A 27459-nucleotide genomic window follows, 5' to 3' on the forward strand; every position below is an offset into this window, starting at 1 on the left:
CAGGCTATAGACACCAGAACCACTACATTAAGCTGTAGTGGTTCAGGTGACTACATTGCCCTTCTAATTAAACTAGTAAGGCAATGTGGCTAAAAGTATAGATGTCCTTTTAGTAAGCTTCTAATCTAGATGTTATATTTCTGAGCTGGTAATGAAGTTAAAAGAAAAAAAAAAACTAAGCAGGTGTGCTTTTTAAATGCGATTCTAACTGAAGTGTGCCTCGGTCCAAAAACACAGGCATGTAGAGTATCTAAGCAAGCAGGAACTATTGGCTCTTCTGCCTGGGGGAAATACAACATTAAGTGCGGATATCTTTGAATCAAATATTAGAACTGTGAAACAAGATTTGTGAAGTCAATATTATTTCATAAAATATCTTTATTTGTATTCACGAACGTACTATTTATGAAACATAGCAAAGGTGACATGGATACGTTTTACTGTTAACCAGGTGCTGCAGAAAATTTGCTTTATTTCAACAAGAGAAAGTCATGGAAGATGGAGTCCACGGTAGATAGAATTTAAAAGCTTTCTCGCAATTGAATGCAAGGCGAGAGCATGTATGTCTCCTTCCACATGGCCTGGCTAAGAGTAACTGTGTGCCCCTGGGATGTGAGGCTACATCAAAATCACAGATATTGCAGGGAGGTAAAAAAAAACACAGCTACAATGGGCCCCAAATATAGTACAGAAACGTATTCCTGTGATACTATATTAGGACGGTGTTTCCGTGGAAACTGAAAATGTCACATTCTCTAGGTTGTCACATGAATATATTACATTTCCAACTGTTCCTTATGGTCTTTATACACTGTAAATCTATCCACAGCAAGGAACAAAATGATAAAAGCAAACAAGTATTATGTGGCATTTGGCCCCAAACAGCGTCAGAGAATGTCCAAACAAAAAACATTTATAAAAATCCAACTGACATGTATTCATTTGTATTATCAAAGAGATGTACAATGCATTCCTTGTATCTGCCCTATTAGATGATGTTCGGAATTAACACATAGTCTCCCTTCTGACCCTTCCAATTAGACATAGTGTGGTTATGTGATTTCTTAGAAACGCTCTTATTTAGACCGAGCTCAATCACAATGAACCTGAAGATTCAGCAGGTTGATAAAGCGTCTGTGCTAGATGCGAAACGCGTCCAGTGTCCTCTTAGATTTTGTTTTATGCTGGTCCTACCCACCCCTTTCTTCTTAACCCCTTAAGGACACATGACATGTGTGACATGTCATGATTCCCTTTTATTCCAGAAGTTTGGTCCTTAAGGGGTTAAAGGTGTACAGACTTGGTTTCATTTTTTATTTTTTTTTGACTGGTCCATTTACACAAATATGGTCTGTATTTTGTAGCCATGTCATTCATTGCATCTTTAAACGCATTCTAGCGCGGAAGAAATGTACTAACGCACATGTGCGATATAAACTTTATTTCCTTTGCTGCTTCAATATAAATCAGACAAGGGAAGGCTTATCGCAGCTGAGAGACACTAAAAAATTTACTTAAATGACAATAGGAGCCACACTCAATCTTAGCAGCCACCGGGTGCTCTGGAGCAGGACCAGCAATCCCACAACGATAAGGCAACACAAGAAATTCTCCAGGTGCTTGACAAAGACCTCTTGGCCAGCCAAAACGTTGCTGTTCCTTTTTCTGTTCTATTAAAACTGCCTGCTACTAAAAATGTTACTCACTAAACTAAAAATTACGGAGAGGAGAACATACATCGATTGTTTATTTTACAACACAATATACGTGAATTGGAAGGATTCTTCAACTATTTTTCCAGTTCAGCAATTATGGAGTTCCCAAACAAAATCTTCACAATTTATTTATTTATAAAATATTTTACCAGGACGGATACATTGAGATTTCTCTCATTTTAATGTAAGTAAATTCTCCATTTAGTACACGTTGGTTTTACGTGAAATCACTATTAGAGATGGCGTTAGCTATATATCGTCTTCCAATCACGTTAATGTTAAAATAAGCACTTTTTGCTGTAGGTGCAGTGAAATTACCCCACCTGCCAAAAGCCCATCTTCACAGATTGCCTTAAGGCGCATGTTGACAGTATCAGCGCGTGTGTTGGCTGTTTAACTGAGTGCTGCAGGAAAGAACACAGTATTTCATTTTATGAAATACATTTCAGATTTAATCTTTTTAATTATGCTGTAAAAATAAATAAATTCCTTCGTCATATGAATTAAAAAAAAAAAAAAAAATCTAATGCTTAGTAGAAAGTTAAAGGAGGGGAAGTGTAATTCCCCCATTACAATATAAAAACTTTATATTTTTTTTAATTTTATTTTCTGAATTCCTTTTTACATTTAGTGATCACATTGTTGCTTCCATTTTCACACCCCTTCTTTCAAGTCACTTCCTTGATCTCAATAATGTCACATCAACATCAGGAAACAAAGATAAACACATTACCTATACTTGCAGTGAGTGAATCCGTGAATTAGTGTCTCAATTTCTGCTGTTTTTTTAATACATTAACAGTGTTCCTGCCACAGATTTTGCACAGTTCCCTGTCCATCCCTGCAAATATAAAATTAGGCAATAATCCAGATAATGTATTTAACAAGGACTGATAATGGTCTACTTCAGCGGTTCCCAAACTTTTTGCCGCGGCGCCCTGTGGAGCCGCAAGGTGCACTCAAGGGTGCCGCAGAATGTTTCCCTGGTGCTAGGATTATAGCACCAAGGAAACATTACTGCTGAAGGGGGGGCGGTCAGGTGCTGCTGTCCTTTAAGACCGCAACCGGACCCCTGTAATGTCGGCCGGCTGGGAGGAAATGACAGGATGCTCAGGCATCCTGCAGGGAGACAGCATGGGAGGAGGCAGCCGCAGCGGGAGGGGAGAGGAGCACGAAGAGCTCCAGACCCCTCACTTCCACCAGCAGCAGGACTCCAAGCCACCATCCTGGCACATAAGGTCTCCAGGGTGGCTGGAGATATTAAAAATAAATCACTTGTCGAATGCCATTGAGTGCGTCAACCCGTGCGTGCGTGATCCTCACGTTTACAGCGTTTGCCGTTACTAGGCAACGGTTCGGGTTGCATGTCACATGACACTACGTCATCACGCACGCACGGGTTGACGCACTCAATGGCGTTCGACAAAGTGGAGTGGACAGGAAATCCAGCGGATGGGTGTGTGTTTTTATGTCAGTGTGTGTATCTGTGTCATGGTGTGGGCATGTATCAATGTTTGTGTGTGTCAGGGTGCATGTGTGTCGTGTCTATATAAATGTGTGTGTATGTGTGAGTGTATTTATATACATTTGTGTGTTAATGTGCATGAATATCTGTATATGTATGTATGTACATACATCCAAGCTGTCAAACACCAGCACAACATACAAGCACACTCCTGCAATCTAACTTAAATATTACATATACACACCCCTGCATTCAAAAAAAAAAAAAATATTTTATATATATATATATATATATATATATATATATATATATATATATATATATATATATATATATATATATATATATATATATACACATACACACACACACACACACAAACACACCCCTTCACTCAAACACAAATACTTCACACAAATGTGCATCTGGATTTAAAAGTGAACATTACATTCAAACACACCCCTGCAATCAAACGCAAACATTACATACAAACAAACCCCTGTATTAAAACACAATAAATGTATACAAGCACCCCTTCAAACACCAACACTGTACATTACACTATGTACACGATGTACAGATATGCAACCTAGAAATTTTGACTTGGGGTGCATTGGAAAAATACTGAAATATCAAGGGCACCTTGAACCCAGAAAGTTTTGGGAACCACTGGTCTACTCTATACCATTGTAACGTTTTTAAGGATCCTATTCCAATAAGTGACCCTCTTATTTAACACAAACAATGCTTTATAGTGCTGTCATTGCGTAATAAGCAGGGAATTCAATGCTGGAATGGTTCTTTAGGGACCAGCGGTTGATGTGATTGATGATGGCAAACAAATAATGCTGATTTTTTTTTTTTTAGGGTTAAAACATGCCATAGATGCACTCACTACTCTGTCACTATTCTGTCTACATAACCGGGCTCAAGCCATCTTTAAAGACTTGATCTGAAAAATCTAAAAATTTTTGGCAAAATGTGAAAAGAAAACACACACATACACACACAGCAATTGCAGCAAGAAGTGTGCTCAGCAGATGTACAACTACCCTTGGCCACAAGTATGCATCCCCCACAAGGGGCATGCACTTTGTACACTGCTGATGTAACATAGGCCTGGCATTAATGAGGATCATGTGAGGTTGCATGACTCCCAGTTACAGAACACATGTCCCCATGCACAGCAATCAGCGTGTCGATGGGGATATGAAGAAAGCAAGAAGAGGGGAATCCGTTTGTTTGCAAAGAGTTTCACCATGACAACAAAAACAGCAAATAATAAATTCAATTAACAAAACATTCCGAACACAAGGAAATGTTGTGTGTATTTTTGGAATTCATTGTACTTTAAAAAAAAAAATTAAAAAAAATAATAATAATAATAAATTCAAACATTTCAACTTTGGAATTCCAGAGATATTTAAAACAGACTTTTGAGCAAAAGGATGGCTCTGCCAGTACTCGAAGGGTTAAACATAGCAAATCTCGCCTGTTTTTTGTTTGTTTCGGCCCCACACACACCTACGCCTCTAACCATGAAACGCCTTGATATTTTGTAGGGGAGTGTAGCCACTCTGACATAATTTCCTCCTCCCACTGGACCACAGATAGGACATCAGTTAAGGATACAGGATGTGTTGTTTGTAAACAGTCAGAAATGTTTAGTAACATTATCCCCAGAGTTGGGAGCAGCATAGACGGGGAGGGGAGCCAGTTTCCTGGAATGTAGGCAATTTTTTTTACTTAAAAAAGCAGTATGTTGATTTTAAAAAGGGTTATTATAAGTATTGTAGGTTACCTATGGCGGGTGTCGGCAACCTTCAGCACTCCAGATAGTGTGGACTACAATCCATAATCTGTGTTGCATTTAACTAGGCATTCTGATTAGGTTTTCTCTAGAGGATAACATACCTGGGAATCACATAACACAGAAGTTACCAATCTGCTCCACATTGATTTTATCTTGTTCTTGAAGACATTTCATAGGCAAATCCTATTTAAATTCCTATTCACTCTGGAATTTCACACGGGACTATTTCAATGACCCATACCAGAGATAAATAAAGTGAAATTATACCCCAAAACATTTCGTAATGGATCTGTCACAGTCGGAAGAATTTTTTGCATACTTCCCAACTTTCCTACACTGTGATAGAACAATCCCAAAATGGGGCCCTTGTCCCTTTGGTCTTGGCGGCATCTGCACAAGTGTTGGATATTTCAGGAACGGACACAAAATAGTTTTTTTTTGCATGGGTGGTTAATCAATGACTGCTACACAGTGCGGCAGCTCAGATCTGAATGTGTGGCTGGTAAAATGCTCAGACATAAATGTATTGCCTGGTAGATGCTTATGCAATGAAAGAAGAATTGCCCTACACACACATGCAGGGCTTTTCTTTTAAAGGGGCACTGTAGGCACTATAACCATTTCATCTCTTTGAATTGGTTATGTTGCCTGCAGTTTTCTGGCCCTGTCCCTCCATTCAGTGTGTAACTATTTTCGAGCGGATTAACATTAAATAAGTCTCCCTGACCACCAACAGCCCAGCCCCTACTGGAGGTGTAGCAAAGGCAGAGATTACACACTTACTTGAAACATTACCAATTCATACCAGCAAAGGTAGCTCTGATAGGATAAAAGCAGTCAGCTGACACTCTCAGCCAATCACAGCTGCCTCTTGCTGCTCAGGCTGATACAACCTCATTTGTCAAAGCAGCACGGGGGGGGGGGGGGCGCTGCAGGGGACTCTTATTTAGCATTAGAACATAAAAACATTAAATATGTTTTAATGCTGATTGAAAGGACGGCACTAGTGGACTCCACACACTAAATTCACTTCATTGTGATGAAGCAGATACAGTGTACCTTTAAGAATAAACAAGACAGGGATCACACTCATTGTTCTAGGTAAATGCGTACATGCATGCAATTTAAAATATAACCACTACAGTCTTTTTTCTTGTACCAAAGTCCATATCAGAATGGGAGGAGTAGGAATTAATGTAAAACATATTTATTCTGTGTGACAGTTGTTCATTTGTAATTTTAACTCAACAGTGTTATTACTTTCCAACGAGAAGCAGTACAGTATTAAAGATTTTTTTTTTTTTAAATTCTCCTGATGATCAAGCACCATCAATTAACCTGTAGGCTTATTACATTTGATTTTCTGTTAATGTAGAACTTATAAAGAGTGTTTGTTTGTTAGCACTAAGTACCAACGCTAATATTTCTTATGTTGGAATGTTAAACTTATCTCGTTTGTGCGTGAGTTTACCCTAATATGTGTGGTAGACTTCCATCACATATGCATGGATGGCTGCCTACATCGATTCAACTGTGAACCGATCAGTCATTGAGATTGTATCTGGAGAGTGTCCACTGCATGCAAACCACAGGAACACTGACATATGAGCACGGGCGCGATTTCCTGTCACCGATCAGATCTGTCCCACTGGTCCAAGGGAAACCACTTTGGAGACGCTGCAGTTTTAAAGGTTGAGGAATGGGAATGTTGATGGCGGTATGTGAAGGTTCTGTGCGAACGCCACATGCAACGTATGAATGCAGTGGATAGGGCCTGAATTTTGGGAGCACTATGTGAACCTTGAATGCAGGGAAGGAATGCTGTAATCTGTTTGGGTTTATTGCACGGTACAGACGGAGAATTTTCAATGGCGTTAGTGCTAAGGAACAATCAGAGGCCAAATTAAAATTTGGACAGTGCAATAATCTTCATCTACTGTTCCCATATGTCAAACGTGTTTTTTCAGACTTACATTTTCTTGGTTTATCTACTGTACAACACTGTGGAATATGTTAGCGCTATGTAAATTACTGTAATTTGATAGTATTTTGGGCTGTTGAAATTTAAATACTTTCTATTGACTATTTTTCTAAACATTCATGATTGAAATCTACTTCCTCAAAGTCAGAGGGCACATGATCAGCTAAAGGCATCTTCAATAAACTTCTGCTGTTAAAAATGTCACAAACGGAAAAAAAAAAGTTACTAACAATTAACTCATTAATTGCCAAAAGTCTGTGAAGCAGAATCACACCGTGTTTGGAGAAAAAGAAAAAGAAAAAAAAACCATCACTGAGATCTCCTATTCTGCCCCTAATCTTCATTGTGAGAGGCCCCTAATCCATGCTGTGCCTCATTAATCTCAATTTGTCTTAGGGGCCCTGCAGCAGCAGAGGGGTTACAGTATCTGAGATCAGGATGGCTCTCAGCTCTGGAGTGAGCCCTCACAAACGGAAACTTCACACTCAGTGGCCAGGGACACACAAGGAAAGATCAGCAAAAACTCCCAGTTAGCAGGAAATCCGTCAGCGTGCAGGAATCTGTGTGTGTGTGTGCTCAGACTAACACGGGATAAGCAAGAGCAGAATCCTCTACATGGCTGGTGGTTCAGCAAGTTAGGCTTTGTGAGACTCAGTTTGCGAATGAAAAAAACAAAAAAAAAACAACCACATCACACCCAGCACTCACGAGAGAGAGAGAGAGAGAGAAGGAAGACTGGGTTTAAATACTGAATTTAAAGATAATGTTTTACTAATTAGGTTGGCCTTTTAAATAACTGGAAAGCTAAGAAGAAACATTTACATTTCTCGGTTCTAAATATATTAAGTGCATGTACCTACCGAATATGTTTACGAGTATATCACTCGCACACACCGCTTACCACGAATAGAATTAATCGTCTCTGTACATACATGTGTTTTCCACTAGTTTACAGCGTGCCACACTCTAAGGTAACAAGGAAATTGCACTTTTTTGTTTTACCGCAGGCGCATGGCATCAGGTGATGTCACACAACATCCAAGCCCCTTCGCAATGTCTTGCATTCCAGGAGCGATAAGCACACTCTTGGCATATAGCTGCCATCAGCCAGGCGAATGCCAATCGCCAAGTCACCATGGCAACAAACATTAAGTTCTATAAATGAGGTGACCATTTTCCCATTTAAATAATAGGTACAAACATACACACATACAAATACACACACACAAAACTTTCCATATATCCATAATTATACCATTATTTAATTTACTTTAGCTTTTTTCGATAAACACTTTCCATAAAACTTGCTAGCAAAATGTGAGCTTTAGTGAAAATTCAGCACAATGGGCTCTGAACATTATTTTCACATACATACTAGGACTCAATCGATTTCAAATAGTGAAAGGAAACTGCTCTCTCCCACTGTTTATATAGGTTCTAGGTCTTGCACCATCATGATGCATACTAGATTGCATTTTACACATCCCTAAAACGGTCACATCCCTAAAACGGTCATTAATAGATATACTAAGCTGTATTATATTCTATAGCTACCTCTGCTCCCCCCCTCCCTCGCACTGCAAGGGTTAAAAAACCCTTATTGTACTTACCCCATTTCAGCACCGATCTCCCTCTGCGCTGGGTCAATGCTCCACCACCTCCTCCTATGGGGATTTTACTGACGCTGAATGTTGAGGGAACAGGGTCAATGCACCCAGACCACTTCAATGAGATGAAGTGGTCTGGGTGCCTATTGTGTCCCTTTAAGATTTAAAGATCATCAGCTGAAGTGGATACATTCTCTAAGTCAGATAGGCATTCAGTTTGGCTATTCTGGCCTTAAATTTGAGATTCACTTTGATTTATTTGAATTCTCACTTTGGTAAATAACTGTAAATCTTGTAGCATATGGCGATTAACTGGAGTCGTGTACTGTCTAACTTTAAAGGTTATTCACTAGACTGTGAATTGTCAGCAATAAGAGCATTTAAAAATAGAAGAGCCAGAAAATAGCAGCGTGGGTGAACTTTTCCAAATTATTATTCTGGCCTAAATATTGAGATCTTCTGGTAAATTCTCATTTTAGTGAATAATCCCATTGTGTAGTATTTTGGAGGTTGGTAAACAAATATATTTTTTTTTCCAAATGTGTTGCAACCATTTGCTTGCTATTCTGACTAAGCCAGGCATGCAAAAGATTAAATCATTTTAGACTGCTTACTAATGTGGCATTTTAGAGATAGCAAGTTGACAAACTTTGTTAATGGAGGAAAACATACATTAATTATTTATCTACCTACATCCATATATTTTGTTATTTAACAAGCATAGTTAAGGCAGAAAAGGCATGTAGGGACATCACACTGCCAAACCAATTAGTAGTAAAATCTGCAGCATTATGCAAATAAAACACCCAGCAGGTGAGTAGGCAAAACTGCCTCTATGCAAAAATACAGCATGCTGCAGATCGCCTGTAGAAAATACTCTAATTATGCAAATTAGGAATTGTAACATAGTTCACAAATAATACAGGCCAGTTATATTGCTAATGTGTTTTAAGAAGGCATTTGCTTGTACTGTTCTGAACATGTAAATGTGCATGATTTCTACACTAGGCAAAGTTTTAACCAACATACGCTATACAGCTCTTGTTCCCTTGCAACTCCCATAATCCTTTGCCAGCTTTGCAGGATTCTGGGAGAATTCTATTTCAGATCACAAGAGTTAGTTTGTTGCATTACTTGCAGATGCAGCATCTAATGCAATTGCACATGTTCTGAATTTGAAAATATTCATGTCTAACTGTCCTTGCCTTTGCTATCCTTAGCAGATTTTGGAAATGCTAGGTCAAAGCCAGTTTGTGTCATTCCTGCTGTAAAAGATCAAGTTATTTTGACTTCATGTCACGTGTGTTTCCATAGGAACTCCACCAGCACAGCAAATATATAAAACCGTATAAATGTACCATTTACTGTGGCAAAAAAAAAAAAACGATCCCCAACACTCAGCAGTCAAAAAGAGTGCGAAATCATCTATCGTGGCCCTGGGCTGAATGTCTTAAATATTCCTTTTAATCTAAAAGATGCAAAAGATTCTTTCACATTTGATAGGCTTTAATCGTCTAACCCAATAACCTCACATTCCTTGGTATCTCTGTCATAAACGACCCATTGAAAAGATGAAACTGCAACTCTGTAAAATAGCTACCAGGGCTGAACCACAGCCCAATAACTATTTTTGGTTCCATTAGCTTTAGAATACTTAACCCCTTTGAAACCTAAAAAACTGACACGAGAAAGAAAATGGGATTTTTGTTTGTTCCAAGACACAATGCTGTAAGGCAACGAAATTAGTTGAAGTATAGATAGACTATGAATATTTTTGACTGCAAGGCCAGACTTGCATCTCATACAGAAGTTTTTCCAAACCTCAAACACCATGTAGTTTCATTACCTATTTGAAAACCTTACCCAAAAAAAGAAAATCTTGGCTGTGTTAGAGATTTTATTTAGCCAAAATGTTGCTAATCAGGCACGAAGTGCTAAAATTTCATCTTGGTGTCAAACAAAAATCTTCAATGGCTGTCCTGGGGTCTTAGAGTCGTCAGTTATTCTGCAATCCATCAGAACCAAACTTTTTTTTGCTTTTTCAAACAAATATCGACTATCCCATTGTACAGCGCTACAGAACTTGTGGCGCTATTTAAATAATAATAATATTCAAATACCAGTAACTGAATTGATATTTCATGGAGCAATTATGTTCAATCTGGTCATGCCAACCTCTACAGCATAATGTACATTTTTAGAGCATTTCGTCCCTACCACATGGCGTGTCTTAATGATCCCTTATTACTGGAAATAAGCATTTGCGGAAGAACCTTAAGACATAGGGGAAGGAATTTTCTTTAAGACCAGTGTAATTGTGAACGTGCAGCTAAAATTAAACTGCTATGCTCTGTTTACCACAATAGACTCCATTGGCATAACTAAATTGTAGTTAGTCATATTAACAAAAACAAACAAAAAAAAAATCTGAAAATCTAGCCAAATTAAAGAGGTTTTCCTATAGCTACAATACAAAATATAGATGCGATCTCACTCTAAATATCACTTCACAATGACAGCAATCATGAATAAAACCGTTGCCGTGTACACCAGTGCAACACAATGGTTGGATACGAATAAACAAAAACAACTTTACAAAAGTCCAATTAAACCAATGTCGTCCAACTAGAAAGCTTTTAGCGGTCAGATTGCCACTTCTATCACAGTGAGCCAGCCTTTCGTTCCAACTACAACTGATGACAGTCTAATGGACCAAGAAAGCGTGGCTTAGACAGCGAACATTCTTGGGGTAGATTATAGATTGCGGTCTACTCCAGTAAAGGCCGGTGTGTTGCCTAGAAACTATTGCTAGTGCAATTGTGTGTCTAACTCCCAAGGTACTTGTGCAGAAGGGGGAGGAGATCGTGTGGAGGGAAACTGGTCCTGTGGTTTCCTGGAGACAGGAACCCCAAGCTCCCACCCAGGTCTCCAGCCACGTATGAACCCTCCCTGCCAATGAAAGCTCCTCCCTTCCTCGCTTCCATTGAAAGGGTGTCCAGGAGAGACAGGTTGAAGGAGGCAGGAGCAGAGGTGGGACAGGTGGCTGACTTTCACAGGGAGAGTGAGACAGGTGTTCTGAACAGCTAGGTATCCTGGAGACACACAGCGCTACAGTGACTCACTTACAGAACATGTTTCCCTGGAATCTACTTTCACATAGTTAGAATTGTAACCCCTTCCAAGAATATAAAATGCATGACAAAGTAATGGGGCAAAATAATGGCATTTGCAAAGAACACATTAAAAACATGACTTTAGCAGAATTACAAGCACTTTGACTTTTAACATTTTTTGACATGCGGCTAAAAGTATAAATGCTCTGTTTACCACAACAGACTACCGGTATTTACACAACTAAATTCTAGTTAATCATAATTAAACTAAAAAAAAATGTTGAAAAGAAGTGTTAGCACTCTGACATTTTTCTATTGTTTCCAGAAAATGTACATGTACATTGTGTGTGCTGTGGAACATGTCAAGGATACACATATATATATATATATATATATATATATATATATATATATATATATATATATATATATATATATATACACACACACACACACACATATATTAATTAGCTATTGTTTTCCTTTTTAAATCCCATTAGCTTATTTAAAGCCACATAATGCAGATTAGAGAATAAGCGGGAGGTACAAAGGTTCATTGCAGCTTTGCACCATTCAAAGAGCATGCCATTTAACAATGATGTAAAAATGCCATATGGGCACATGATGCAGTGCCCCCTGTAATACAATACAACAAGACTAGATGGGCTGTTTGGGGAGTTCCAATTTTTTGCAAACAACCATTTTGGCAGATGAAGAATCCCAAACAATACATGGATACTCCAGGAATGCTTTGTGTGACATAACCAAAGAAAACTGCTGACCCGTGTCAGATGGGGGAAAGGAAGCAAAAAAAAAGTTACAATTTGCTGTATTTTTTTACAGACCCACTCAATACAATGACAACCTTGTGACTTTGCCATGGCACTGGGCACCCAGGAGGGCACAGTAGGACAACATCCATGTAAAGGTGTGGGGGGAAGGAGGAAGACATGCAGAGCATCTTTACAGAACATGCAGAACACTGTGTACAAGGAACATACAAAGCAGATCATGGAACAGCAGACTTACTGCACAGCAATCACAGTCCTGATTGTAACTCACAGGGCAAAAGCTCACTAAAGGTTAAAGAATTAGGAAATGATTTGTACTAAAACTCCCATCACTCTCAGCCAGCCTCTGATGGGAGTTGCAGTTGAACATGTGACTCAGTATAAGCAGCATTATGTCCTCTTTGAACTGTTTCCCACGGAATGAAGTGCACACACTCACCCTGTGATGGTCTGTCTGTCTGTCTGTCCTGTGTGTCAGTGGGCTCGGTGCTGTGTGATCTCATGGGGGTAAAACACACTTCCAGTCCCCAGTCCCTGCACCGCAGCCTCCCAGGCTCACAGTGACAGGATCAGCTCTCAGGAAAGGGATCAGCCACAGGATGGTGCCGCCTCTAGGCACTGCCCTCCTCTTCTTCTAACAGCCTATTGGCTACCTGGCTTGCCCTCATCAGCAAACAGGACTCTATTGTGTTCCAAAGGTTTATCCAGGGCAAGCTCATTTAACCCTTGCATCGCTGCATGGAACTCCAGAGCAAGAATGCAGTGATCAAAGGAGATATACTATTTACAGTGGGACTGTATCTCTCAGATGTTAGGACAGCCTAGGGACTAGGGACGTGAAGAACACTCCTTTGATTTACTTCAGTTCCATATCTTTTTGCTGTGATTCTGTTATGTGCTGCATTGCTGAATAAAATAATTATATGCAGCTACAAAATAAATGACTTGCTTTAATACTTTGAATGCTATTAGAATGTTAGAATGTTGCAGTTATTTGGAAATGTGTGCTCCAAAATTATTCACAGAGCTAAATTAGGGTTATCTTTTTCATGTTACGCTTTTAATTGTCTCATTTGGTAAATTCCCCTTTTATTGTAAAGCGCTGCGGAATAAACTGGCGCTAAATAAATACCAATAAGAATAATATAAAAATATTTTTGCATGATACAGCAGTACAAGCTCTGAATAATGCTCTATGGGTGGTTTATGAGATCAAAGGACCACTAAAGTCACCAGACCACTACATTTCATTCAGGTGGTCTGATTGCAGTGGTCCTGTCACTTTAACCCTTCAATGTAAAACATTGCTCTTTTGCAAATAGACCGATATTTACATTGAAGGGTAAAACATACTGCCGCCACTTGAAGAGTTTCATTTGCACTGACTGAGTAAAATACAGTCATGGGCCAAAAAAGAAGGCCGTCGCATGACGCAGAGAGGTGGGCAGCCCCCGAGGGTGTCTAGGCGCTGGAGAAAGGTGAATAAGACATTTATTCTAATAATTATACTGGAATGGGGGGGGGGGAGGGGGGCGCAGGCTGTATTTAACTACGGACAGGGACACTACAGCATTAGGAATCCAGGTTTCTATTCCTAATGCTGTAGTGTTCCTTTAACCCCTTAAGGACACTGCTTCAAAAGCTTGTCTTACCCTTAAGGACACAAGCCATTTTTTCATTTTTTGCTGTTTGTGTTCAAACTCAATTTGCATCTCTGTCATTTATTATACCAACACATATTATATATTGGGTTTTTTTTAGAGGGCAAAAAGGGCTTTAATTTGATGTCACATATACATAGATAAATTCTCATTAATTATAAAAAAAAAAAAAAGCCAAAATATAAAAAAAAAAAAAAAATCCCACAGTTTTGGCAATAATAGAGTGTGCAGAATTTGTCCAGCTTACAAAAAGTAATTCAAAATAAATTAATTTAGGTGTCGATTTATAGACTAAATAATATGTGTAGGATTTCAGCTTATGTTGAAAGTGACAGGACACAAAATACAAGGACTAAAATAACATTTTAATGTGTTTTAGAAGTTGGTATGTTTGTCTTCTGTGTGCTATTCCTGCACAGAACCCCATATTGCGTTTAGCTACCTCTGCTGAATATAACGATACCCCCATTGAATGCCTTTGGCACTATCCTCTGAATCTACAATGCCATATAAGAGACAAGGCTATTTCAGTTTCTATAGTTAGAATTTTCATAGATCCATTTGACAGGCCTATGTCTCAAAGGCCTGTCAAATAACGCCAAAAAGGGCTTTCATTTGATAAAGCAGACACCCCAGGGTATCTTATATTGCATATATTGTGCCTTAATTGGTCACCATTTTTTTTTTACCAATTTATGCCAATGTTTGTGGTAATGGGAAACAAAATGGCATTATTACATACATGTAGCATTTTTGCTGAGTATTTCTTACACTTGATATGTGCCACTGTCATTAAATCCCCCAAATTATGCTCAGTTACATCTTCTGAGTAAAACAATATGCCCAATGTATGACCTAGACACTATTTTGTGAAGTTACAGTGCTGTAAAAGAGACGTGACAATTTCAGGTTTTTAAGTGTGAATTTTCATGGAGGGTTTTGATGCGTCCGTGTCCCACTTTGGAGCACTTTAGCAGGCTAAATATTCCAACTACACCATAAAGGCATACCATTTCTTTAAGAAGACATCCCAGGGTATTTCAAAAGGCATATTTTGAACCTTAGTGTGGGATAATTTTTCCACTAGCTTGTACCAAGTGTAGAGGTAATAAGCATTTTTTCTGCCTTTTTGACACACAAAGTGAGTTTACACAGTATATTTTGCAAATCTTATGTGTGCTACGGCTGTATAATATTTCATATATTGCTCAGCTATGTCGTCTGAGTACAACAATACTCCCGTATGTACCTTTGCCAAGTATATGTGGATGGGATCGCAGCCAGTTTTTTTCTAACATTGATACTGCGGAAAGTCCCATATAGAGGACTGAAACGTTGATCGTGACTTTTAATATAATCAATTAAAGGACCACTCTAGTGCCAGGAAAACATACTCGTTTTCCTGGCACTATAGTGCCCTGAGGGTGCCCCCACCCGGCTCTGGAAAGGGGAAAAGGGGTAAAACTTACCTTTTTCCAGCGCTGGGCGGGGAGATCTCTGCCTCCGATCCTCCTCCGTTCCACCCCGTCAGCTGAATGCGCACGCGCGGCAAGAGCTGCGCGCGCATTCAGCCGGTCGCATAGGAAAGCATTTACAATTTAGCATTTACAATGCTTTCCTATGGACGCTTGCGTGCTCTCACTGTGATTTTCACAGTGAGAATCACGCAAGCGCCTCTAGCGGCTGTCAATGAGACAGCCACTAGAGGATTTGGGGGAAGGCTTAACCCATTAATAAACATAGCAGTTTCTCTGAAACTGCTATGTTTATAAAAAAAAAATGGGTTAACCCAAGCTGGACCTGGCACCCAGACCACTTCATTAAGCTGAAGTGGTCTGTGTGCCTATAGTGGTCCTTTAAAGATTAGAACTTTTAAACTCCGTGGGTGCTGCTACCGCTTTGGATATCTGGACCAAGCCCTGGCTGAGCACCCGGCAAACAAGGGATACCTAAAGCGCGAGTGCAAGAGTTTTTCGTTTTTCTTTTATATATATATTTATATATTACATATATATTTATATATATATATGTTTGTATATTTATATATATATATATGTTTGTTTGTCTATCAGGCTTGTATCAATTAGCTTGTGTGTGTCAGTGAGACTGTCTCTGTCTGCATGTGATTATGCTTACTGTATAATTAAATGTTTTACTCTGAAAGGAACAATATTTTAGATTTCTTTTTCTAAAATAAAATATTGTTCCTTTCAGAGTAAAACATTTAATTATACAGTAAGCATAATCACATGCAGACAGAGACAGTCTCACTGACACACACAAGCTAATTGATACAAGCCTGATAGACAAACAAACAATCTTACTGACATACCTAAGCTCATTGACATAAAAACACAAGCTCACATATGCACACAAATAGGCTCACTGACAGACAATCTCAATGACACACACAGACAAGCTTATGCACACAAATATAGTACAGACAAACTGACAAGCACAAGCTTACTACAGACAAGCTCACTGTCACACACACACACAAACATGCCCACTGACACACACATGCTCACTACAGAAAAGCTCACTGATACACACAAGCTCACCACAGACAAGCTCACTAACACACAAATGCTAAATGGTCACTACAGACAAGTTCACTGACACACACATGCTCACTACAGACAAGCTCACTAACACATACAAGCTCACTCACTAGCAGCCACTCACACACAAGCTCACTCACTAGCTGACACACAAACACAAGCTTACTTACTAGCAGCCATACACACACACACACACACAAGCTCACCCACTAGTGGGCACACACACACACACACACAAGCTCACTCACTAGCATGCACACACACACACACACAAGCTCATTCACCAGCAGGAATACACACACACAGGGCCAGCCTTAGGGGTGTGCGAGCTGTGCGACCGCACAGGGCGCCATGTAGCAGCTGCACAGCTCACACATGGCCGTCCGGGATTAAAAAAAAATAAATAAAATTGGGGCGGGACGGAGCTTCCCGTGCAGCGGGGCGGAGCTACCCGTGCAGCGGGGGCGGAGTTAAAAGTGCCGGATAACTGCTGCAGGGGAAGCAGGAAGGAGTCCCTGCTTCCCTCAACCAGGGGGTGACAGCCATGACGGTCCCCACGTGCAGCTCACTCCGCACGGGAGGAGAGCCAGCGTGGAGGCCAATGAAGAGAGAGGGCCGCGCCGACTCCCATCAGCCCCAGTCACCCTCCTGCAAAGGAAAGGAAAGAACAGGAGGGTGGCTACAAAATCAGCTGTGTGTGTTTGTGTCTGTATGCATGTATGTATGTCTGTCAGTATGTATGTATATATGTCAGCATCAATGTATGGCTGTCAGTATGTATGTATATATACGTCAGTATCAATGTATGTCTGTTTGAATGTATTGTATGCATGCATGTATGTCTGTCTGTCAGTATGTATGTCTGCATGTCATTATGAATGTATGGATGGATGTGTGCATGGAGGTGGCCCCCAGGGGGGCCCAGAACCTGAGCTGAGTTAGGGGCCCCAAAATTTCTGGTGGCGGCCCTGCCCCCAACAAACAGTCTTCAGGAGCTGCACTGCCTGTCTGCCTCCACAATGAACAGAGGTAACTATGTGTGATTGTCTGTGTGAGTGTGGCTGTCTGTGTGTGTGACTGCCTGCCTGTGTGTTTGTGTGACTGTCTGCCTGTGTGTGTATGTGTGTGTATGACTGTGTGTGTGTGTGTGTGTGAGTATGACTGTGTGTGTGTCTGTATGTATAAATGCCAGTGTTTGTGTGTGTGTGTGTGACTGTCTGTGTGTGTGCGTGACTGTCTGCCTGTGTGTGTTTGTGTGGCTGTTTGCCTGCGTGTGTGTGACTGCCTGCCTCTGTGTGTGTGGATGGCCGCCTGCCTCCATGTATGTGTGTGTGACTGTCTGCCTGTGTGTGTGTGTGTGTGACTGTCTGCATGTAAGTATGTGTGTGTAAGACTGTGTGTGTGTAAAACTGTATGTGTGGCTGTGTATGTGTGTTACTGCCTGTACCTGTGAATTTCTGCCTGATCCTGTGTATGTGACTATCTGCCTGCGACTATGTGCATGTGGTGGATTTGACAGTGCATATGTATAACTGTGGGAATGTGTGCACATAACTCTACAAAAATATACACCTGCATTCACACACAGGTCCAAATGCATATTTTTATCTGAATTAAATAACCATCACACACAGCCAATAAATCCAGCACAAATATCATATACAACCAATACACAAATTTCACATGCTGTTAATACACCCATTACAAATATCACACACAGCCAACACATAGCATACACAGGGCCAGATTAAGAGCCCAGTGGGCCTGGTGCTGACAATTATGATGGGGCCTAATTACGGAATCTTATCGACCAAAAACTCTAAAACAGTCATACCTCCCAAGCATCATGTATCTGACGGAGATGGTGTTGGAGGGAAAGGATGCAGCTATTAGAAAACACATACTCTATGCTAATCTCTTTCATCTTTCAAGTAAATCCATACCCCTTGACAGCAGTGTCCAGTGAAGCAGGAAGTTAATGAGTGGGGTAAAAGTGTGGGCCACTAACGTGAATCACGTTACCAGATTAGCCAAAAGGGGCAAACATGCCCAAAAAGGGGGCATGTCTGTCCAAAGAATTGGAAGGCCAGCCTGTCAGTGCCCCCATGTCGCCCAGTCCCCTAGTCTCCCAGTGTCTCAGTGTCCTCATTTCTCCCCGGGTCCCCATGTCTCAGTGTTTCCCTTGTTACTAGGATACTAGGGGACACAGAGACATGTGGACACAGTGAGACATGTGGACACAATGAGACATGTGGACACAATGAGACACCAGGGGACACAGACACCAGGGGACACAGACACCAGGGGACACAGACACCAGGGGACACTGAGACACCAGGGGACACTGAGACACCAGGGGACACTGAGACACTTGGGACACTGGGAGACATGGGAGCACTTGTGGATACAGACATGGGGACACTGGGAGACATAGATACACTGGGAGACATGGGGACACAGACACTAGGGACACTGGCAGGGAGGCATGGGGACACAGACACTTGTGGACATAGACATGGGGACACTGAGACATGGGAACACTGAAAAATTTGGGGGCACTGGGAGACATGGGGACACAGACACTAGGGACACTGGCTGGTAGACATAGGTACACTGGGAGACATGGGGACACTGAGACATTAGGTACACTGGGAGACAGATATTTGGGGACACTGAGACACTAGGGACACTGACATGGGGACACATACACTGGGAGACTAGGGGACACTGAGACACTAGGGACATTGGCTGGGAGACATGGGGACATGGGGACATTGAAAAAAAGGGACACTGGGAGACATTGAGACACTAGGGACACTGGCTGGGAGATATAGGGACACAGACACTAGGGACACTGGCTGGGAGACATGTGGAGACACTGGGAGACAGATATTTGGGGACACTGGGAGACATGTGGACACAGACACTGGGAGACTAGGGGACACTGGGAGCCGTGGGGACACAGACACTAGGGACATTGGCTGGGAGACATGGGGACGCTGGGAAACATTGTGTTCCCAATGTCCCTATGTCTCACAGTGTCCCCTAGTGTCTCAGTGTCTCCAAGTGTCTCAGTGTCCCTATGTTTCCCTGCCACCATTCGCGCCCCCCGCCCCCCCCCATCCTTCACTTCCCTGAGCTGTAGTCTGTCTCTGCAGGCTGGGAGCTGCTGTCTGAACTCACTGTGCTGTGTAGCTGCTCCCTTGCGGATCAGTGAGTAGAGAGAGGCAGGGAGGGATATGCTGTAACTTACAGTGACCCCTACTGGCTGGTGCTGGTAGCTGGTGCTGGTAATCTCCATTTATACAGAGAAAAATATCTGCATTTGAATTGGTGGTATTGCTGCAACACTGGCACGGCCAGGCAGCCCCAAATACCGGCAGACACACACAAACACATGATCACTCACTAGCAGGCACACACACACACAAGTTCACTTACTAGCAGGTGCGCACATACACACAAGCTCACTCACTAGCAGACACACACACACATAGACAAGCTCACTCACTAGCAGGCACACACACACACAGACAAGGTCACTCACTAGCAGGCACACACATACATACACAAGTTTACTCACTAGCAGACCCACACACACACACAAGCTCACTCACTAGCAGGTACACACATACACAGGCTAACTCACTAGCAGGCACTCACTCACTAGCAGGCATACACACACACAAGCTCACTCACTAGCAGGCACACACACACACATGCTCTCTCAGTAGCAGGCACACACACACAATCACTGTCATGGCTGAAGCTTACCTGACACTGGTAGGTAAGTTACCATTTTGTGGCCACTTTCTTCCAGCGAGGTCACCAACGTGCGTGGGGGCTGGGCTTGTGTGTAGCAGGCGGAGCTATCATCAGGAGGTGCGGCTTACGTGTGGGGAAGGGCATGCGTCCAACATTGATGTCAATTTTGAAGGGAGACTGACAGGTCCCCCTTCCCGACGCCAGCAGCCTAATTGCGGCCGCACCTGCACCTCCCTCATTACTCCCCTCTGACTGAAACAGCCTGGCACAGTCCGAGGGAAAAATATTTAAATTACAGGAGTCTGATGGTTAGGGCGGACAGCCTGGCCCCACGTGCCGCGGCCCCAGGGCCGGATTAACATAGGGGCTGATGGAGCTGCAGCTCCAGGCCCATGGAATAGGCCCATTAAATAAAAAAAAACATTTTTTTTTTTTTTACACACTAGTCTTAGGTTTGCCACGTGAATGGTATTTTACTGGCACAGCCGGTATTTGAGGTTGCCTGGTCATGCCGGTATTGCAGTAATACCGGCAATACAAATGCAGGTATTTTTCTCCGAATAAATGGAGATTACTCTGCAATACCAGCACCGGCCAGTAGGGGTCACTGTGTGTGGAGAGAGGCAGGGATAGGAAGTTACAGCATATCCCTGCCTCTCTCTACTACTCAGTGATCTGTGGGGGAGCAACTACACAGCACAGAGAGTCCAGACAGCAGCTCTACAGCTCAGGTAAGTGAGGGATGGGGGGAAAGGCAGCAGGGACACATGGGGACACTGAGACACTAGGGGACACATGTGGACACTGAGACACATTGGGACACTGAGACACTAGGGGACATATGAGGACACAGACACTAGGTGACACAGACACTTGGGGACACATACACTAGGGGACACATGGGAACACAGACACTAGGGGACACAGACACTGGGAGACCTGGAAACACAGACACTTGGGGACACAGGAAAACATGGGGACACTGAGACACTAGGGACACTGGGACACATGGGGATGCTGAGACACATGGGGATGCTGTGAGACATAGGGACATTGGGAGACACTGAGACATTGGGACACGGAGACACTATGTCCCCATTTCTCCCAGTGTCCCCATGTCCCCCATCCAGTGTTGCTAGGGTCTCAGTGTCCCCAAGTCTCCCAGTGTCTGTGTCCCATGTCTCTCAGTGTGCCTAGTGTCCCCATGTGTCCCAGTGTCCCTATATGTCCCAGTGTCCCCATGTCTATGTCCACAACTGTCTCATTGTCTACCAGTGTCCCCAAGTGTCTGTCTCCCAGCCAGTGTCCCCAAGTCTCCCAGTGTCCCCTAGTCTCCCAGTGTCTGTGTTCCCATGTCTCTGTGTCCCTAGTGTCTTAGTGTCCCCAAATGTTTCAGTGTCCCCATGTCTCCCAGTTTCCCTAAATGTCTATACAGCAGAATCAAACTGTGAGTAGTTTGTTGGTGTTTTTACAGAATTTTCTCTGATTCACTCCTTTTGATTTTACAAATGAGGCTGGTATTTTTTTCCAAGAAAGGTGGCAACCCTAACTACTCTTCACATACTCTTGCTTAAAAGAGCACTATAGGGTCAGGGACACAATCATGTATTTCTGACCCTATTATGTTAAAACCACCAACCTGGCCCCTTCTTGCCTCCCTAAGTATAGTAAAATATAACTTGTATTCAAGTCTGCAGCTGCTGGCTCTGCCTCTGAACTGACTGTCTGCTGACATCATCAGAAGTGGTGGTCTGAGCAAATTACAATACTTCCCCGTAGGATTGGCTGAGACTGTCAACTAGGCAGATCAGGGGCAGAGCCAGCACAAGTCCAACATAGCCCTGGACAATCAGCATCTCCTCATAAAGATAAATTGAATCAATGCATCTCTATGAGGAATGTTCAGTGTCTGCATGCAGAGGGTGGAGACACTGAATGGCAGTGCTGCCCCAGGAAGCACCTCTAGCAGCCATCTAAGGAGTGGCCAGTGGAGTTATTTTCTCTGAAAAGACAGTGTTTACTGCAAAATGCCTGAATGGAATGATTTTACTTACCAGAACAAACAAGCTGTAGTTGTTCTGGTGACTATAGTGTCCCTTTAAGTTTGGAAGCTTAAGAGGGATGTATGGGAACAAAACTTGTGTGGACTGGCTGACAATAAAATTAGTTTAGGTAATGCAGACATTGGTCTCTCTAACACTGTGGCATGTCCCCTTTCTTCTACACTCACTACATACACCTTTTCTCTGTCTCAGACTATATACCAGGAACTTCTGCCTGCTAGTAAGAAGGTAAGGAGCCAAGTGGACCAGCGAGTGCTAGGGGACAGTCCTTGGAAAGCATGGAGTGAGCGCGTCATTAGATGCATTTATGTCAAGCTCAGGGTGCTGCCTGCATAGTATGCCCTTAGTTGGACAGCCTGCAGGATTGGCGGGCAGCCTGACATGCATTCATGCCAGGCTGTCCTTGAAATTCTTTGGACAGACATGCCTCCTTTTTGGGCATGTTCTCACGTTTTGGCAGGTCTGGTCACGTGATTCGCACCAGTGGCCCACCCTTTTACCCCGCCCATCGACTTCCTGCTTCACTGGACACTGCTGTTAGGGGTTATGGATTTACTTGAAAGATGAAATCATAAATTAGAGAGAGATTAGCATAGAGTATGTGTTTTCTTATAGTTGCATCCTATGAGTTTCCCTCCAGCACCATCTCCATCAGATACATGACGCTTGGGAGGAATGACTGTTTTAGTGTTTTTGGTCGATAAGATTCCGTAATTAGGCCCATCATTGTCAGCACCAGGCCCAGTGTGCTCTTAATCCGGCCCTGTCCAGCACCGGTCAGTAGGGGTCACTGTGTGTGGAGAGAGGCAGGGATAGGAAGTTACAGCATATCCCTGCCTCTCTATACTCACTGATCCGTGGGGGAGCAGCTACACAGCACAGAGAGCCCAGACAGCAGCTCAGGTGAGGGATGGGGGGAAAGGCAGCAGGGAGACATGGGGACACTGAGACACTAGGGGACACATGGGGACACAGAGATACTTGTGGACTCTGAAAAACATGGGGACACAGACACTAGAAGACACAGGGACATTGGGAGACACTGAGACATGGAGACACTAGGGACACAGTGTCCATGTCTCCCAGTGTCCCCATGTCCCCCAGCCAGTGTCCCTAGTGGCTCAGTGTCCACATGGCTCCCAGTTTCCCCTAGTCTCCCAGTGTCTGAGTCCCCATGTCTACCAGTGTCCCCATGTCTCCCAGCCAGTGTCCCCAAATGTCTGTGTCCCCATGTCTCCCAGTGTCCCCATGTCTATGTCCACAAGTGTCCCTAGCGTCTCAGTGTCCCCATGTCTCCCAGTGTTTGTGTCCTCATGTCTCTGTGTCCCAAGTGTCTCAGTGTCCCCATTTCTCCCAGTGTCCCCAAATGTCTGTGTCCCCATCTCCCCCATGTGTCCACATGTCTGTATTCACAAGTGTCCCCATGTCTCCCAGTGTCTCCCAGTGTCCCCAAGTCAAGCACTGTCAAAAGCACTTTGGGGTTAAACCATTCACAAATGTTTTAACTCATTGAGATGACATTGTATCATTCATATTATAAGGGGTCTTATAATAAGACTGATAAAAATATACAAAATAAATAAATACCGGGGGCGGGGCCTAACAGCCGAGCTGGCCAGACGTGTATGCAAAAAGCTCTGACAAAACTAAGCTTAATCTTGGCTATTACTGGCCAAAATCGTGCCCTGCACTGCGACTGCTTACTAATGAAACGTGTGGGAGCTCGTGGATACAAGCACCAAGTACTTCTAACAAGATATACCACACTCCTCATATGCGGCCTAGCACGGGAGGCGACCACATGGCAGGGAGAGGCGGCCGATCTCCCAACATGGGGACCGCTTTGAGCAACAGCTCCACTGATAGCCCGCATCCCCCCCCTCTGGACCGGTGGGGGTTATCCCGGTACCCGCATCTACAGCATGTGGATCCTCAGCCGGAGCAAAGACTGCAGGCCGAGCCCAAGATAGCAGCCGAACCACAGCATGGGCGAGAGATTCAAGCATGGAGAGAAAGATTTGAAGCTAGATTTGACCAAATCTGTCAAGACTTCTGGAGGCGTTTGGAGCGTAGTTCAGCCCCCCAGGACTTACATGTCATGCAGAAGTTTACTGCTGAAACGGCTGTTCACCGACCCAACGCCGGGGCGCAACCGCCATGCCGACAGACCTATCGGAGGTCTCTACGGGTGCCGGAGCTGACAACAACGCAATACTACTGTAAGCCGGCTTTACCATCTCGCTGCCGCCTCCCAGCACGGCGCTCTGGGGGGAGCCGAAAACACTCTGCTGGACTGCTCCGTCGGGTGACGCGCATCTGGCTCCGCAGATCACGAGCCCAGAGAAGACACAGGAGCTCTGGTCCGAACGCTGGACTGTGTCGCCTGGCGGCTGGGACAAGGTGGGTGCGCACAGGCACTCGGAGCTGGTGGCTCTTCTCCATACAGCAAGGTGGACTTATGTGTTCCAGTCACAGCAGCCCGCCATTAATGGACATCGGATAAACAGCCCCTTTCGAAGGCCACTGAGCTCTTAATGTACAGCTTGCTTTCAGTGCTTAAGGGGCTTATTTTAAGTGGGAATGTTTTTTGTTTTTTTAATTTACCATGCCTCATGTTTATATGCCAGTTAAGTAAACTTAGATTTGTTACTCTCTGCACATAACGATCTAATTGCAAGCCTCAAATATTTCCTGTGTGAGACTGACATGTCAGTCATGACATAATAGGATAGCCTAACCGTGCTTATTGCACCGACAATGTGCTCCATCGTTTAAATGTAATGCTCATTTTCTGTCACATCACGACAAGAGCTTAATTTGTACAAGTTGTAAGGTAATAACCAGACTGGCCACTGCGAGATACCTCCCTTGGAGGCATAAACCCCAGAGTCCATCAGCCTAACTAACGGACTCCCCTCCCACAGGGGAGGATAAACCTAATCTCAGGGTGGGAATGCTATCTCAACTAATACCCCTACGAATTGCATCTTGAACATGCTCCACCCCTAGGAATAGTAAGCTACAGAATAAACTAAAGATTAACGTGTTACCCTATATTACCCCAGTTTACTTGACGATGTTAATGTCTGCCTACCCAGTAAGCCTTGATAACACTTGTTGCCTTCGCATTGTCGGACATAACTTATTTCAGCCTGTATTAATATAAAAAAGTGCATTTCTAAAAGGTACGTTAGCTTTACCATGAAAATATGTGCAGTTACCTCTTGTACTTTAATTTTACCATAAAAATGTGCAGATGCAGCGAAATGAAACAAAGTAATACCTTGCATATATCAAAACATTATGTACCAGTTTTCATTGTGAATTTTGCATGTTCCTGCATTCGTTATTGTGACGATGCAGGATGATTTCTACACCTATGCACAATAAAAATAAAGAATTTAATAAAATAAATAAATACCGATCGCTGCTGGAGATAGATAGGGCAAGTAATGATTAAAACGAATTAAAACATTTGAAAAAATATAGAGCGAAAAATACCACTATCCTCATACTTGCTCAGATCCCAGCATCTGTGTATATAAATAAAAAAGACCCAATAGAGGAATGATACCAACTCAATGACACAGCCATTCACTCTTGTGTTGCATTAGAAAAAAGCACCTTCCAACAATGCATTTCAAAATAGGCCATAAAATGCTCAACGCACATCTAAATATCTGCAAAGATAATAGAGATGAATGATTAATAAACTAAAATCTGTATATAGAATATGATATTATTAAAGGAACACTATAGTCACCTAAATTACTTTAGCTAAATAAAGCTTTTTAGTGTATAGATCATTCCCCTGCAGTTTCACTGCTCAATTCACTGCCATTTAGGAGTTAAATCACTTTGTTTCTGTTTATGCAGCCCTAGCCACACCTCCCCTGGCTTTGATTGACAGAGCCTGCATGAAAAAAAAAACTGGTTTTACTTTCAAACATATGTAATTCACCTTAAATAATTGTATCTCAATCTCTAAATTGAACTTTAATCACATACAGGAGGGTCTAGCAAGCTATTAACATAGCAGGGGATAAGAAAATCTTAATTAAACAGAACTTGCAATAAAGAAAGCCTAAATAGGGCTCTCTTTACAGGAAGTGTTTATGGAAGGCTGTGCAAGTCACATGCAGGGAGGTGTGACTAGGGTTCATAAACAAATGGATTTAACTCCTAAATGGCAGAGGATTGAGCAGTGAGGCTGCAGGGGCATGTTCTATACACCAAAACTGCTTCATTAAGCTAAAGTTGTTCCTTTAATTGTACACATATTGTGCAGTACTGTACAATGGACAGGCAAAACATACAATGTAAAAATATCTGTGAATGATCTCATTTCCAATGGACATAGAATGATAAGAGTTCTCCATCAAATCCTGCTACTTATTTTTTACATTTATTTTTATTAACTAAAATACAGGTTACGATATGACACAATACATCTAAAAGCAGAGAAGACAGAAAGGGTTTGCAATACTGATATCTCAAGGTGCCAGATATTGGTGATTACCATCTCATTCCTAGCCAGTTCATGCAGAGTCCGTTTCATGGTTCTAGGGCTCTCACCGAAAAAGAATTATATAGAGAATCTCGGTAGACCCTCTGATTTTTTGCTTGTGAGAACTATTAGCTTTTTTTATTCAAAGTGAACTTAATATATAACAAGCACAATACATGATGTCGCTTCCAACAACCACGCAATCAACATATCCATGCTATACTTTTTTCTTACTTAATTAAATTTAGTCCTCATTAAAATGAGGTTGTTTAAAATAAACAACAGTAGACATGCTTATCTATGCATTTCAATAATTATGAACTGGATTTGTGGTTCCAATTATTCTTTAGTCCAAGTTTATCCCTGAAATGGTTAAACTTTCCATGAAAGCTAATGACTAACACACCTGATTTGTGG

The 27459-nt window shown here is 42.4% G+C and overlaps 1 protein-coding gene across 2 annotated transcripts in view; it reads right to left on the reverse strand.

The window, feature by feature from the left end:
- Positions 1-27459, reverse strand: part of AMOT (angiomotin) — a 118452-nt gene that overhangs the window by 51786 nt on the left and 39207 nt on the right. Inside the window, exon 1 of one of the 2 annotated variants that reach the window (XM_063431942.1) lies at positions 12925-13033. The exons of the other annotated variant lie outside the window; for it this stretch is intronic. The gene's annotated coding sequence lies outside the window, so the exon portion shown is untranslated. Of the gene's footprint in view, positions 1-12924; positions 13034-27459 lie in introns of those variants that run through there. 2 annotated transcript variants of the gene reach the window in all.

This window comes from Pelobates fuscus, chromosome 9, assembly GCF_036172605.1.
Source record: "Pelobates fuscus isolate aPelFus1 chromosome 9, aPelFus1.pri, whole genome shotgun sequence".
NCBI lineage: Eukaryota > Metazoa > Chordata > Amphibia > Anura > Pelobatidae > Pelobates > Pelobates fuscus.